The sequence below is a fragment of the Dendropsophus ebraccatus genome, chromosome 10, assembly GCF_027789765.1.
Source record: "Dendropsophus ebraccatus isolate aDenEbr1 chromosome 10, aDenEbr1.pat, whole genome shotgun sequence".
In the NCBI taxonomy this organism is placed as follows: domain Eukaryota; kingdom Metazoa; phylum Chordata; class Amphibia; order Anura; family Hylidae; genus Dendropsophus; species Dendropsophus ebraccatus.
The window spans coordinates 20,556,874-20,571,150 of NC_091463.1; the positions used below are offsets into that span (position 1 = coordinate 20,556,874).

The window sequence follows — 14,277 nt, forward strand, 5'->3', positions numbered from 1 at the left end:
ACCACTGGAACGAAAGCTGCAGGGGATTGTACGCCGGTCTTCATAAATCCCCCCCCCCCCCCCCCTTTATGTTTAAAAGCAATCTATCAGGTCTCTATCATAATCAGTTTCAGACATGGGCAGATAGCTCAAGAAACAGGCTGGACTGAGCAGCAGCATGCACGCTACCTCTCTTCCCCATCTTCCTGATCTGTATGGAAGCCACAAAGGGAGAAGGCGTGTATGCTGCAGCTCAGCCAGGAATAAAACTCTTAAGAAGTAAAACCTGATTTAATAAATTTGCAAACAGCCATCAGCTAAGAGACAATAATCCTTTATCTCCCCATCAGCTATCTGCCCATAATATACATAGGACAGGCTCCCTTTAAAGTGCCTCCCACTTATCTGAATGGTATGCAGGTAATATTATAGTCGCTGTAGAGCAAGGGTGGTTGGAAGAAACTTTGTGTAGGATCAGCTGATCATGGCAGGCCTGACCCATCATGATCAGCTGAAAGCCAGGTAGTTGTAACATTTGTTTAAAGAAAATTCTGTGTCTGATTTATGTAAGAAAAGTTTAGAAACTCTAATAAACAACTAGGTAGCGCTCTGCCATTGCTTCACCAAAGACCTGCAATCCCATACATGTTACCCCACATCTTACTACATCCAAAGATGATAGTATAAGTCAGCTCATAGACGTGCTGGTGTAGACTAGACCTGTAAGCTGAGAAGGCTCAGTGATGTGATTTTACCTGCTTACACCGTACCTATGGGACTACACTATGTGATGATTTCATAAAGTCAGACAAAACAACAGTTAAGCTTATCAAAGCTGAGAAGAAAATCAGGGAAATGTCCCCTTAAAATGAAGATCCCCCCCCCCCCCCCTTTCCCCAGGTGACTGTCACTAGAAAATATTTTGATAGGTTGTCGAAATATAGACATTTTTTTGGTTGGGGTCTGAGTGTGCATTACGCGTCAGCCTTGGTCATGTGACTGAGGAGATAACACATTCTCCCAAGTCATACCCCTGATCAGTCGAGGTTTGAACACTCAGACCCCATTAAAAACTTTATGTTAAAAGTTTTTTTCTGGTGACAGTGCCTAATAAAGCCTTGGTTGCTTTCCTCTGCCCACCAGCCTTGCTTGATAGATTTCCACCTGTCTGGGTATAGGGAGAGATTTATCAATGAAGGCTGGTGGGGGCAGGGAGAAGTCACCAGTGTCCGCTCCAATGACTCATGGTTCAGGCAGCACGATAGTGACTACAGTTTCCTGACCCCATTCATGTGATGATTACCAACTTCTAAGGATCCATTTACACAGAAAGATTATCTGACAGATTATCCGCCAAAGATTTGAAGCCAAAGCCAGAAACAGACTATAAACAGATCAGGACATATAGGAAAGCCTGAGATTTCTCCTCTTTTCAAATCCATTCCTGGCTTTGGCTTCAAATCTTTGGCAGATAATCTGTCATATCTTTCTGTGTAAAAGGACCCCAAATCTATGCAGCACCTATGGTAGTCACATATCATAGAGAACATCTGTATCCATCACTGGATGCACCTGCTAAGAGATCTCCTGCTAAGGGCTGGTGCTATGCTGTTTTGCACTCTCTATCACTTTTGAGAGTGGGGGTCTGGGTATTCAGACCCCTCAACTATCACATAGAGCAGAGAGATCCACTTGGCTAAGTGCTTCACTCTCCGCTTCTGTCTCTCTGCCTAAAGCAGTCTCCATAGACTAATGCCCCTATTCCACGGGTCATTTAGAGGAGCAATATCGTTCGTTCGTATTCGGCCGATATCGGCCGCTACGAACGATATTCGTCCCGTGGAATAGAGTGCAACGATCAGCCGACATCGTTCATGTCGGCTGATCGTTGCAATCGCTTGTTTTTCAACATGTTGAAAAACAAGCGACTGATATAGCAGCGATCTGCTGCCGTCGCTCCGTTGAATTGGAGCATCGGCAGCAGGCGCTGCTATATCCTATGGGCTGCCCGGACGATCAGCGATCCCCCGGGCAGCCCCCCCAGCAGCTCCCCGCCGCCCCTCCCGCACTCACCCGCTCGCTGACGCCGCGTTGAATAGCGGCGGCAGCGAGCGGGGAACGAGGAGCAAACGAGCGCTAATAGCGCTCGTTTGCTCCTCCAAACGACTCGTGGAATAGGGGCATTAAAGTGACTGTACCACCAGGCCCAGGCTGAAGCACTGGAGGCGGGCTGACCCACCCTTAGTGGGAGGAAACCCCCGCCCCTCTATGATAGGGTTCCATTGATTCTAATGGAGTCACATCATGGAGGGGCTGGAGTTTCTTCCCACTAAGGATGGGTCGGCCCGCCACCAGTGCTTCAGCCTGGGCCTGGTGGTACAGTCACTTTAACATGGAGATCATCTCCTGCAATGAGACAGAAAAGTTAAAGGACAAGTGCCATGAAAAACTTTTTCCCAGTAATTGAAGCACATTATAAAGTTATATAACTCTGTAATGTGCTTCAATCACCTATCTGCCCCCTTTCCCTGTCTTTTCCTTCCTCCACCCCCCACCAGAAAGTGTCCCAAGGGCCCTATTTCAACGGACGATCATCGCTTGCATAATCGTTAACGATTAACGATCTCAAACGACCGCTATTGCGAAAGACCTGAAAACGTTCACTTATTTCCATAGAACGATAATCGTTACTTATGATCATAATTGCGATAGTTTTTCTTCGCTATTTATTCGCTATTGCGTTCGTATCTATTGCAAACGACCGAACGATGTCTTATTCAATGCGAACGTTTTGCTAACGAGTAACGATAAAAATAGGTCCAGGTCTTATAAAGTGATCAACGATTTCTCGTTCGGTCGTTAATCGTTGACTGCATTTCAACCGAAAGATTATACGATAATCTGAACGATAATCGTCCGGTGGAATAGGGCCCTAACTCACACAGATCTAATTACTGTCGTCACCGTCACCAAGCTCTTTTCTCAGCTCCTTCTCCTGTTACAGCAGCCTCCCCCTCCTCCCCTGCATTGTCAGGTGACTCAGCTAGCTCAGCTCCCATTGGCTGAACAACTGCAAGCCATCACTTGGACTGGGGAGGGGGGGCTGCTGTAACAGGACCTAGAGCAGCCCTCCTGCTGATAACTCATCCTCACAAGAAGGAGCTGCCTGGTGACGGTGACAGCAGTCATTAGGTCTGTGTGAGTCAGGACACTTCCTGGTGGGGGGTGGAGGGGGGAAAAGACAGGGAAAGGGGGCAGATAGGTGATTGAAGCACATTACACAGTTATATAACTTTGTAATGTGCTTCAATTACTGGGAAAAAGTTTTTCATGGCACTTGTCCTTTAATAACCGGGAAGTGAAGAGCCTAGCCATACACTTCTCTAATCATCAGTGGGGGTCTGAACACCAAAAATCAGACCGATAAATAGTCAATCGTTTTATTTTTAAAGTGACAGGGACACTTTAAAAGCAGCATTCCAGTGGATAGGTGATAATTGTTGGATCAGTGGGGGTCTCACTGCTGGGACCCCAGTAATCGTGATAACAGGAATAAGCCTGCACATTGCTGCGCTAGTCCCTCTCTAGGGGAGGATGGAGAAAGCCGAGCACACTGCTTAGACTCCTAATGGGGGAAAAACATACATGATCAGCTGAAAACAAGGGACCCATGTTCTGGTGATCAGTTATCAGATAGAATATCCCTTTAAGGATTGGGGGACATCAGGATGTATTGATAACCAATGGACTTCAGGGGTGGCACTTAAAGGTGTCCTCCACTCACAACCCCCACCCATACATCCTAATAGCCATAGGTGGATGTCACAGAAGGGGGTCCCAGTACTCTAAGCCTGGGTTCTCTACCCTATTATAAAACTACAACTCCCAGCATGCCTGCACCAGCTGGAGAGCCGCAGGGAAGGACACACTGGCGCTGCACAGCAATGGTGGCCCATTCATTCTCAGCATATCATCTTATAGACTGCCTTATGCTGTATCATCTTATAGACTGCCTTATGCTGTATAACCTTATAGACTGCCTTATGCTGTATAACCTTATAGACTGCCTTATGCTGTATAACCTTACACACTGCCTTATGCTGTATAACCTTACACACTGCCTTATGCTGTATAACCTTATACACTGCCTTATGCTGTATAACCTTATACACTGCCTTATGCTGTATAACCTTATATACTGCCTTATGCTGTATAACCTTACACACTGCCTTATGCTGTATAACCTTACACACTGCCTTAGGAGAAGGGGATCTGATATCCTGGACTCCCCCTTTAAGAAGCACAGGCTGAGAAGATGTAGGATATACAGAAGTACAAGCCCCCTCCACCAATCCCAGACCACGTGACCTGATACTATGGTGCATGGGACAAGTGTCAGATATAGATACCAGGCTGCCGGCTCTTCATGGCTATGGAGTGACCCCTTCCCCATCTCTTCCTGCCGGGGCATATAACATGCCACACTTAATTACCGTAAAAAAGTTCCGTGCTCCGGGGTCACTCCTCCGCTCTGTCACAATCCAACTTCTACTAATCCACTCACCAGACGAGTGACACAGGCACTTCCGGTTTCCGGTCTGCAGTACAGCGCAGCAGTCTCACAGCGAGGCTTGGCACGCACGCCCTTTATTTTCTTTTTTTTTACCCCAACAACAACAAACTTTATCGCTCTTATGTGCTACACACATAGCAAGAGCACAGACTGCTGGCAGCATGCCTGAAGAAGCAGCTACACATCACTGTTATCAGGGTATGAGTAATCTAATCTAGACTATGACCCCTGCTGATAACATGACTATTACCTAGGGTGGCACTGCACTATCCGGCCTGTACTGTATTTCAGATATAGGGTAAGGGCTATCCATTCTTACAAAAACATGGCCACTTTCTTCCAGAAACAGCGCCTCTCCTGTCTTCAGTTTGGGTGTGGGTTTACGGCTCAGTTCCATTGAAGCGAATACAGTAGTTGTATTCGGGGGCTGCAGAACTTGGATAAAGCTCTAAGGTTGTCTGGAAAACATGGATACAGCCAATGACACGAGGCTGAAGTTGGTTTCTTATTCGGCAGTTTCTTATTCAGAGGATTTTTCTTTTTCCTGTTTTAGCTATTATTCTTACAGAAAATGAATAATATTCATACCCTACCGTAAGTGAGGGGCCCTGAGAGGACTGGTGATAAAAATGGCAAAAAAGACCCCACGGTTGGCATAAAAATGGGCATGAAAGTAAAACCACAAAATTATTATTTAAAAATAAAATTGACTTTGGGCCACTGATCTCACACTGATAATACACAGAGAGGGATGCCCTGCATCACATCCAAGAGAGTCCAGCCTGGCCCAAAGTGGTTCTGGGTATAAAAACTGGCATCAAAGTGGGCACATAGCCATTTTTCATGATTTGAATAAGTAACAGCTATTTTCAAAGGGTTAAATGAGTTTGGGCCACTGATCTCACACTGATAATACACAGAGAGGGATGCCCCGCATCACATCCAAGAGACTCCAGCCTGGCCCAAAGTGGTTCTGGGTATAAAAACTGGCATCAAAGTGGGCAGATTGGCATTTTTTTCCTAATTTGAATAAGTAACAGCTGTTTTCAAAGGGTTAAATGAGTTTGGGCCACTGATCTCACACTGATAATACACAGAGAGGGATGCCCCGCATCATACCCAAGAGAGTCCAGCCTGGCCCAAAGTGGTTCTGGGTATAAAAACTGGCATCAAAGTAGGCACATAGCCATTTTTCATGATTTGAATAAGTAACAGCTATTTTCAAAGGGTTAAATGAGTTTGGGCCACTGATCTCACACTGATAATACACAGAGAGGGATGCCCCGCATCACATCCAAGAGACTCCAGCCTGGCCCAAAGTGGTTCTGGGTATAAAAACTGGCATCAAAGTGGGCAGATTGGCATTTTTTTCCTAATTTGAATAAGTAACAGCTGTTTTCAAAGGGTTAAATGAGTTTGGGCCACGGATCTCACACTGATAATACACAGAGAGGGATCCCCCGCATCATACCCAAGAGAGTCCAGCCTGGCCCAAAGTGGTTCTGGGTATAAAAACTGGCATCAAAGTGGGCAGATTGGCATTTTTTCCTAATTTGAATAAGTAACAGCTGTTTTCAAAGGGTTAAATGAGTTTGGGCCACTGATCTCACACTGATAATACACAGAGAGGGATGCCCCGCATCACACTGATAATACACAGAGAGGGATGCCCCGCATCACATCCAAGAGAGTCCAGCCTGGCCCAAAGTGGTTCTGGGTATAAAAACTGGCATCAAAGTGGGCACATAGCCATTTTTCATGATTTGAATAAGTAACAGCTATTTTCAAAGGGTTAAATGAGTTTGGGCCACTGATCTCACACTGATAATACACAGAGAGGGATGCCCCGCATCATACCCAAGAGAGTCCAGCCTGGCCCAAAGTGGTTCTGGGTATAAAAACTGGCATCAAAGTGGGCACATAGCCATTTTTCATGATTTGAATAAGTAACAGCTATTTTCAAAGGGTTAAATGAGTTTGGGCCACTGATCTCACACTGATAATACACAGAGAGGGATCCCCCGCATCATACCCAAGAGAGTCCAGCCTGGCCCAAAGTGGTTCTGGGTATAAAAACTGGCATCAAAGTGGGCACATAGCCATTTTTCATGATTTGAATAAGTAACAGCTATTTTCAAAGGGTTAAATGAGTTTGGGCCACTGATCTCACACTGATAATACACAGAGAGGGATCCCCCGCATCATACCCAAGAGAGTCCAGCCTGGCCCAAAGTGGTTCTGGGTATAAAAACTGGCATCAAAGTGGGCACATAGCCATTTTTCATGATTTGAATAAGTAACAGCTATTTTCAAAGGGTTAAATGAGTTTGGGCCACTGATCTCACACTGATAATACACAGAGAGGGATGCCCCGCATCACATCCAAGAGAGTCCAGCCTGGCCCAAAGTGGTTCTGGGTATAAAAACTGGCATCAAAGTGGGCAGATTGGCATTTTTTCCTAATTTGAATAAGTAACAGCTGTTTTCAAAGGGTTAAATGAGTTTGGGCCACGGATCTCACACTGATAATACACAGAGAGGGATCCCCCGCATCATACCCAAGAGAGTCCAGCCTGGCCCAAAGTGGTTCTGGGTATAAAAACTGGCATCAAAGTGGGCAGATTGGCATTTTTTTCCTAATTTGAATAAGTAACAGCTGTTTTCAAAGGGTTAAATGAGTTTGGGCCACTGATCTCACACTGATAATACACAGAGAGGGATGCCCCGCATCATACCCAAGAGAGTCCAGCCTGGCCCAAAGTGGTTCTGGGTATAAAAACTGGCATCAAAGTAGGCACATAGCCATTTTTCATGATTTGAATAAGTAACAGCTATTTTCAAAGGGTTAAATGAGTTTGGGCCACTGATCTCACACTGATAATACACAGAGAGGGATGCCCCGCATCACATCCAAGAGAGTCCAGCCTGGCCCAAAGTGGTTCTGGGTATAAAAACTGGCATCAAAGTGGGCAGATTGGCATTTTTTCCTAATTTGAATAAGTAACAGCTGTTTTCAAAGGGTTAAATGAGTTTGGGCCACGGATCTCACACTGATAATACACAGAGAGGGATCCCCCGCATCATACCCAAGAGAGTCCAGCCTGGCCCAAAGTGGTTCTGGGTATAAAAACTGGCATCAAAGTGGGCAGATTGGCATTTTTTCCTAATTTGAATAAGTAACAGCTGTTTTCAAAGGGTTAAATGAGTTTGGGCCACTGATCTCACACTGATAATACACAGAGAGGGATCCCCCGCATCACATCCAAGAGAGTCCAGCCTGGCCCAAAGTGGTTCTGGGTATAAAAACTGGCATCAAAGTGGGCAGATTGGCATTTTTTCCTAATTTGAATAAGTAACAGCTGTTTTCAAAGGGTTAAATGAGTTTGGGCCACTGATCTCACACTGATAATACACAGAGAGGGATGCCCCGCATCACATCCAAGAGAGTCCAGCCTGGCCCAAAGTGGTTCTGGGTATAAAAACTGGCATCAAAGTGGGCACATAGCCATTTTTCATGATTTGAATAAGTAACAGCTATTTTCAAAGGGTTAAATGAGTTTGGGCCACTGATCTCACACTGATAATACACAGAGAGGGATCCCCCGCATCATACCCAAGAGAGTCCAGCCTGGCCCAAAGTGGTTCTGGGTATAAAAACTGGCATCAAAGTGGGCACATAGCCATTTTTCATGATTTGAATAAGTAACAGCTATTTTCAAAGGGTTAAATGAGTTTGGGCCACTGATCTCACACTGATAATACACAGAGAGGGATGCCCCGCATCACATCCAAGAGAGTCCAGCCTGGCCCAAAGTGGTTCTGGGTATAAAAACTGGCATCAAAGTGGGCAGATTGGCATTTTTTCCTAATTTGAATAAGTAACAGCTGTTTTCAAAGGGTTAAATGAGTTTGGGCCACGGATCTCACACTGATAATACACAGAGAGGGATCCCCCGCATCATACCCAAGAGAGTCCAGCCTGGCCCAAAGTGGTTCTGGGTATAAAAACTGGCATCAAAGTGGGCAGATTGGCATTTTTTCCTAATTTGAATAAGTAACAGCTGTTTTCAAAGGGTTAAATGAGTTTGGGCCACTGATCTCACACTGATAATACACAGAGAGGGATGCCCCGCATCATACCCAAGAGAGTCCAGCCTGGCCCAAAGTGGTTCTGGGTATAAAAACTGGCATCAAAGTAGGCACATAGCCATTTTTCATGATTTGAATAAGTAACAGCTATTTTCAAAGGGTTAAATGAGTTTGGGCCACTGATCTCACACTGATAATACACAGAGAGGGATCCCCCGCATCACATCCAAGAGAGTCCAGCCTGGCCCAAAGTGGTTCTGGGTATAAAAACTGGCATCAAAGTGGGCAGATTGGCATTTTTTCCTAATTTGAATAAGTAACAGCTGTTTTCAAAGGGTTAAATGAGTTTGGGCCACTGATCTCACACTGATAATACACAGAGAGGGATGCCCCGCATCACATCCAAGAGAGTCCAGCCTGGCCCAAAGTGGTTCTGGGTATAAAAACTGGCATCAAAGTGGGCACATAGCCATTTTTCATGATTTGAATAAGTAACAGCTATTTTCAAAGGGTTAAATGAGTTTGGGCCACTGATCTCACACTGATAATACACAGAGAGGGATCCCCCGCATCATACCCAAGAGAGTCCAGCCTGGCCCAAAGTGGTTCTGGGTATAAAAACTGGCATCAAAGTGGGCACATAGCCATTTTTCATGATTTGAATAAGTAACAGCTATTTTCAAAGGGTTAAATGAGTTTGGGCCACTGATCTCACACTGATAATACACAGAGAGGGATGCCCCGCATCACATCCAAGAGAGTCCAGCCTGGCCCAAAGTGGTTCTGGGTATAAAAACTGGCATCAAAGTAGGCACATAGCCATTTTTCATGATTTGAATAAGTAACAGCTATTTTCAAAGGGTTAAATGAGTTTGGGCCACTGATCTCACACTGATAATACACAGAGAGGGATGCCCCGCATCACATCCAAGAGACTCCAGCCTGGCCCAAAGTGGTTCTGGGTATAAAAACTGGCATCAAAGTGGGCAGATTGGCATTTTTTCCTAATTTGAATAAGTAACAGCTGTTTTCAAAGGGTTAAATGAGTTTGGGCCACGGATCTCACACTGATAATACACAGAGAGGGATCCCCCGCATCACAACCAAGAGAGTCCAGCCTGGCCCAAAGTGGTTCTGGGTATAAAAACTGGCATCAAAGTGGGCAGATTGGCATTTTTTCCTAATTTGAATAAGTAACAGCTGTTTTCAAAGGGTTAAATGAGTTTGGGCCACTGATCTCACACTGATAATACACAGAGAGGGATGCCCCGCATCACATCCAAGAGAGTCCAGCCTGGCCCAAAGTGGTTCTGGGTATAAAAACTGGCATCAAAGTGGGCACATCGCCATTTTTCATGATTTGAATAAGTAACAGCTATTTTCAAAGGGTTAAATGAGTTTGGGCCACTGATCTCACACTGATAATACACAGAGAGGGATGCCCCGCATCATACCCAAGAGAGTCCAGCCTGGCCCAAAGTGGTTCTGGGTATAAAAACTGGCATCAAAGTGGGCACATAGCCATTTTTCATGATTTGAATAAGTAACAGCTATTTTCAAAGGGTTAAATGAGTTTGGGCCACTGATCTCACACTGATAATACACAGAGAGGGATGCCCCGCATCACATCCAAGAGAGTCCAGCCTGGCCCAAAGTGGTTCTGGGTATAAAAACTGGCATCAAAGTGGGCAGATTGGCATTTTTTCCTAATTTGAATAAGTAACAGCTGTTTTCAAAGGGTTAAATGAGTTTGGGCCACGGATCTCACACTGATAATACACAGAGAGGGATCCCCCGCATCATACCCAAGAGAGTCCAGCCTGGCCCAAAGTGGTTCTGGGTATAAAAACTGGCATCAAAGTGGGCAGATTGGCATTTTTTCCTAATTTGAATAAGTAACAGCTGTTTTCAAAGGGTTAAATGAGTTTGGGCCACTGATCTCACACTGATAATACACAGAGAGGGATCCCCCGCATCACAACCAAGAGAGTCCAGCCTGGCCCAAAGTGGTTCTGGGTATTTTGTGAATAAATGTTTAGCGCCGCACTACCCCTTTAAGCAAACAGGGCTAAAGTACTCAGGAGGCATTTGTCAGCATAACAGGATCCCAGAATTAGCTGTCCCATCTCGTCTTATTAAACATTTCTCGGCTAACCCTGAATACATTTCTATAGTAACAATCCATAGTTCAGCCAGTGAATACGGACCTGTAATGGTGGACCGCACTATGAATGTGCAGTAACAGTGCTACGCAGTTTACGGAGCACTATGTAGAAGACAATGATTCGTGCCGCAAATGCAAGTCCGCACTATAATCTATCCTTTATTTTTTTGTAGCGCGGGACGTGGACCTGAACACTTGTACAGATGTGTGAACAGGGCCATTGAAATATATTTGTCCTATGTGTTGCCTGCAATGTCAGGGTCCCCTTGTAGCCATATAGGACCCCTTTGTAGCCAGTAAGACTGCCCTTGTAGCCAGCAGAACCTGATTACGGGAGCATTGATGTCCCTGTACCCAGTGGGATTAGCAGATGCATGCTGCAATACTAATGATCGCACTGCGCACGTGTAGGAAGGCCATTCTGGGTACGAGAGATGGCTTTGCCCCCAAGTGCTGACGTCACCATACCCAAGAAGATGAAAGGAAGTAGGACATCACTGTAAGAAAGGTTGCATCATGTGACTGGACCAGCAATCTCCGAGTAAAGCCAACAAGGAATATATAAGTTCTTTAGTTAAGGGTTAATTTTCGTTCTTTTTTTTTTCAATTTTTCCAGGATAACCCTTTAGGCTATGTTTAAACAAAGTAAAAATAAGGGCAAATAATGACCATTATTAAAGGGGAACTGTCAGCCAGTTAGATTAATCTAAACTGCTGATAGCTCCTTATTGCACCAAAAACACCATGGATAAAGGTATGTGTTTTACCTTAATCCTCACTACCGTTTCAGTAAAGTTTGGCATTTGCTCCAAAGTCTGGTAAGGACCCACAGGGCATCCCTCTCTGTGTATTATCAGTGTGATGCGGGGCATCCCTCTCTGTGTATTATCAGTGTGAGATCAGTGGCCCAAACTCATTTAACCCTTTGAAAATAGCTGTTACTTATTCAAATCAGGAAAAATGGCTATGTGCCCACTTTGATGCCAGTTTTTATACCCAGAACCACTTTGGGCCAGGCTGGACTCTCTTGGATGTGATGCGGGGCATCCCTCTCTGTGTATTATAAATGTGAGATCAGTGGCTTAAACTCATTTAACCCTTTGAAAACACCTGTTACTTATTCAAAATAGGACAAAAATGCCCATCTGCCCACTTTGATGCCAGTTTTTATACCCAGAACCACTTTGGGCCAGGCTGGACTCTCTAGGATGTGATGCGGGGCATCCCTCTCTGTGTATTATCAGTGTGAGATCAGTGGCCCAAACTCATTTAACCCTTTGAAAACAGCTGTTACTTATTCAAATTAGGAAAAAATGCCAATCTGCCCACTTTGATGCCAGTTTTTATACCCAGAACCAATTTGGGCCAGGCTGGACTCTCTTGGATCTGATGCGGGGCATGCCTATCTGTGTGTACGTAGTGTAAGATCAGTGGCCCAAACTCATTTAACCCTTTGAAAACACCTGTTACTTATTCAAAATAGGACAAAAATGCCCATCTGCCCACTTTGATGCCAGTTTTTATACCCAGAACCACTTTGGGCCAGGCTGCACTCTGTTGGATGTGATGCGGGGCATCCCTCTCTGTGTATTATCAGTGTGAGATCAGTGGCCCAAACTCATTTAACCCTTTGAAAACAGCTGTTACTTATTCAAATCATGAAAAATGCCTATGTGCCCACTTTGATGCCAGTTTTTATACCCAGAACCACTTTGGGCCAGGCTGGAGTCTCTTGGATCTGATGCGAGGCATCCCTCTCTGTGTATTATCAGTGTGAGATCAGTGGCCCAAACTCATTTAACCCTTTGAAAATAGCTGTTACTTATTCAAATCATGAAAAATGGCTATGTGCCCACTTTGATGCCAGTTTTTATACCCAGAACCACTTTGGGCCAGGCTGGACTCTCTTGGGTATGATGCGGGGGATCCCTCTCTGTGTATTATCAGTGTGAGATCCGTGGCCCAAACTCATTTAACCCTTTGAAAACAGCTGTTACTTATTCAAATTAGGAAAAAATGCCAATCTGCCCACTTTGATGCCAGTTTTTATACCCAGAACCACTTTGGGCCAGGCTGGACTCTCTTGGATCTGATGTGGGGCATGCCTATCTGTGTGTACGTAGTGTAAGATCAGTGGCCCAAACTCATTTAACCCTTTGAAAACACCTGTTACTTATTCAAAATAGGACAAAAATGCCAATCTGCCCACTTTGATGCCAGTTTTTATACCCAGAACCACTTTGGGCCAGGCTGGACTCTCTTGGATGTGATGCGGGGGATCCCTCTCTGTGTATTATCAGTGTGAGATCAGTGGCCCAAACTCATTTAACCCTTTGAAAATAGCTGTTACTTATTCAAATCAGGAAAAATGCCTATGTGCCCACTTTGATGCCAGTTTTTATACCCAGAACCACTTTGGGCCAGGCTGGACTCTCTTGGATGTGATGCGGGGGATCCCTCTCTGTGTATTATCAGTGTGAGATCAGTGGCCCAAACTCATTTAACCCTTTGAAAATAGCTGTTACTTATTCAAATCAGGAAAAATGCCTATGTGCCCACTTTGATGCCAGTTTTTATACCCAGAACCACTTTGGGCCAGGCTGGACTCTCTTGGATGTGATGCGGGGGATCCCTCTCTGTGTATTATCAGTGTGAGATCAGTGGCCCAAACTCATTTAACCCTTTGAAAATAGCTGTTACTTATTCAAATCAGGAAAAAATTCAAATCTGCCAACTTTGATGCCAGTTTTTATACCCAGAACCACTTTGGGCCAGGCTGGACTCTGTTGGATGTGATGCGGGGCATGCCTATCTGTGTATTATAAATGTGAGATCAGTGGCCCAAACTCATTTAACCCTTTGAAAACACCTGTTACTTATTCAAAATAGGACAAAAATGCCCATCTGCTCACTTTGATGCCAGTTTTTATACCCAGAACCACTTTGGGCCAGGCTGGACTCTCTTGGATCTGATGCGGGGCATGCCTCTCTGTGTGTACGTAGTGTAAGATCAGTGGCCCAAACTCATTTAACCCTTTGAAAATAGCTGTTACTTATTCAAATCATGAAAAATGCCTATGTGCCCACTTTGATGCCAGTTTTTACACCCAGAACCACTTTGGGCCAGGCTGGACTCTGTTGGATGTGATGCGGGGCATCCCTCTCTGTGTATTATCAGTGTGAGATCAGTGGCCCAAACTCATTTAACCCTTTGAAAATACCTGTTACTTATTCAAATTGGGAAAAATGCCAATCTGCCAACTTTGATGCCAGTTTTTATACCCAGAACCACTTTGGGCCAGGCTGGACTCTCTTGGATGTAATGCGGGGCATGCCTATCTGTGTGTACGTAGTGTGAGATCAGTGGCCCAAACTCACTGAACCCTTTGAAAATAGCTGTTACTTATTCAAATCATGAAATATGGCTATGTGCCCACTTTGATGCCAGTTTTTATACCCAGAACCACTTTGG

The 14,277-nt window shown here is 44.9% G+C and overlaps 1 protein-coding gene across 3 annotated transcripts in view; it reads right to left on the reverse strand.

The window, feature by feature from the left end:
* The window catches only part of BCAP31 (B cell receptor associated protein 31), a 47,890-nt gene extending 43,320 nt beyond the window's left edge, over positions 1-4,570 (reverse strand). For all 3 annotated transcript variants that reach the window (XR_011364810.1, XR_011364809.1, XM_069986497.1), the window contains exon 1: positions 4,473-4,570. The gene's annotated coding sequence lies outside the window, so the exon portion shown is untranslated. The remainder of the gene's footprint in view (positions 1-4,472) is intronic.
* Between the last annotated feature and the right edge of the window lie 9,707 nt (positions 4,571-14,277).